This window comes from Lactuca virosa, chromosome 9 (genome assembly GCF_052849685.1).
Source record: "Lactuca virosa cultivar CGN04683 chromosome 9, Lactuca_virosa_CGN04683_v6, whole genome shotgun sequence".
Lineage (NCBI taxonomy): Eukaryota > Viridiplantae > Streptophyta > Magnoliopsida > Asterales > Asteraceae > Lactuca > Lactuca virosa.
In genome coordinates, this window is record NC_136434.1 from 151459939 (window position 1) to 151462659 (window position 2721).

A 2721-nucleotide genomic window follows, 5' to 3' on the forward strand; every position below is an offset into this window, starting at 1 on the left:
AGTTGGATGAACAACTCGGCCAGCCCGTTGAAGATGGCCATGAACTCGACGAATTGGATGAACAACTCGGCGAGCCCGTTGAAGATGGCCTTAACATTCTTCTATGGTGTTAAGGGAGGCAACTAGGGCGGAAGGCCCGACTCGGCGAGTCAGAGCTGTTTAGAGAAAACCCTAATTTCGGGGTTTGCCCCCTATATAATCGTCATTATCCGCCCTAGTTGCCTCCCTTAACACCATAGAAGAATGTTCACGGCCGCAAAACCTCTAGTGTGTGAAGTAAGAACAATTGGGAGCTTATCTTTGAGATTTTGGGGAGGATTCCAATTTTGAAGAGGAAGTATCAAGGGAGAAGTGTTAGATCAAGCATCTATTTCATGTTGGGCATCTGTCTGAGGTATTAATCTGTTACCTTAAGCCTTGATTTCTTTTTGGAAGTTATGGCCAATATTGAGGAGATGGAATCAAGCTTGGATCTGAACCTATCATAAGGATATGGTTCCAGATCTGGACTTTCTTAGGTCCCAAATACCATAAAGTCACATCTTTTTATAAGCTTATCCCCTCTCCATGCATGAAAACCTTGTTTGAAGGTTAGTTTTGGTGTTATGGCCATGTGAGGCCATGCATGCACGTAAAATTTGCAACTTTACGTGACATCTTCACTAGGAGATTATGGATATGAAGTTTGAGAGCTTAAATCCCACTGGAAAGGACCGAATACGTGAGAACTCGTCGAGTCGCTCTGGTAACTCGGCGAGTAGAGAGGGTTTTATCATTCACGACCAAGGGTTCACGGTCAAGGGTTCACGACCAAGAGTTCACGGTCAAGGGTTCACGGCCAACGGTTCACAGTCAAGGGTGTTCGGTTGGTGGTTTACGGTCGTGAACATCAAGGAACTCGACGAGTCGCTCGGGTGACTCGGCGAGTCGATGAGTTAAGCAGGGAATCGGACGAGTGACTGATTGTACTCGACGAGTCAAGGTCAATATGGACTGTTGACCTTGACTATAGACCTTGACTTTGACCAGGGTTGACCCTGGGGGTATTTATGGGATTGTGCTGAGTTATTTACTCATTGATTATAGGCAGTTTGGGAGGAGCAGCGTAGGATATATCTGACTTTAGTTGGCCAGTTCAGCTTTGTGAGGTGAGTCTTCTCACCATATCAATGGGTCTAAGGCACCAAGGCCGACGCATTTTATGAGATATGATTTATTGATTGAATATGCAATATGATAGTATGTCATTTGCATGGAAGACCACGTGGGGGTTCCCGTGGCATTTGGTATAGGACCTTGGAGAGTTTCCATGGCATTCTAAAATATTTGCATGTATAGTTTGCATTATGTCTTGTTTGTGTTGGATTAGTGTCTAAGCCCATAACTATAATTGGTATATACTTGACCCGACCCGACATGGTCCATTTGGGTTGCATGGCATCGGGACATTTGGATAGACCTTTTGTGAGAAGAGGATATTTGTGACATATTAATATATTATAAGTTGTAATATATTAATATGAAATCATATTATTTAATTCGTAATGATCAAGAATTAATTTGGAATTAATTTAGTGATCAAAAGAGACTAATTAAATATATGGGGATTGATTGTGTAAATCATTCATTCTTATATATGTGGGCTTATGATCCATGATTCCTTATGTTGGGTTTAACCCATGTGGTGACCCATGGATACTACATGGAGGTTAAAACCCATGGAGCATAAGGAATGGGTAAAGTCATGGTTACATGGTGTAACCCTAATGTGCACACTATATAAAGACCCCATTGGTCGGTGAAATCGGTACTAGTGAATACACAAGAGGGCAAGCCGATTTCTATGAGTCAAGTATCCTCTCTCATGGTTATTCCAAGATGTTCATGATGTTGTGTGAACCATTTGAGGTGTCACACTTGGAGCACTAGGCTCTTAAGCTTCATGGAATCATGCTACAACAAAGAGGTATGTATTCTATCTAGTTTGGTTATCCTATTACATATGATTGTATGCTAGTTAGGGTAATACCTTGGAAAATTGATATTTGCATGTATAATAGAGAAAACATAAATCCAAGGTATTTAGGGTTGCATGTACACCTTAAGAGTGTTAGAATGCTTAAAACCCAACAGTGGTATCAGAGCCTAGGCTTGTTCAAAATATTATTTATCAGAGTATTCCCAGAAACATAAATATAATATGAGGAGCTGTACGATCATGCCTTCGCCTTGCCGCGATCCCCTGATGTACCTGAAACAATAAACTTAAACTGTAAGCCCGAGAGCTTAGTGAGTTACCCCCAAAATACCAACGCCATACAGATATAACCATATCATATCATATAAACATAATAGCAAACAATACAACATGCGTAATGAGCCATCAGTCTGACTGGACCGAATCCCGGTCCTCAGTCTATCTGGACCGCTCTCCGAGCCCTCGGCACGTCTGGACCGCCCTCCTCGGGGCCTTCAGCCTATCCGGACCGCTCGCTGGGCCTTCGGCCTGACTAGATTTGCCCGGCCCGGGCCTGCAGTCTACCCGGTCCGCCCAGGGTGTCTTGGCCTACTGCACACAGCAGGACCTGCCTCAACCCGTTCCCCAAATCAAAAAGCATGTACACATACATATAAACAAGTAAACATGCAGATCTAACAGATCACTAACATGGCAACCATCCTATAACCAGGATACCGATCTAACCGATCTCTAGCATAGCA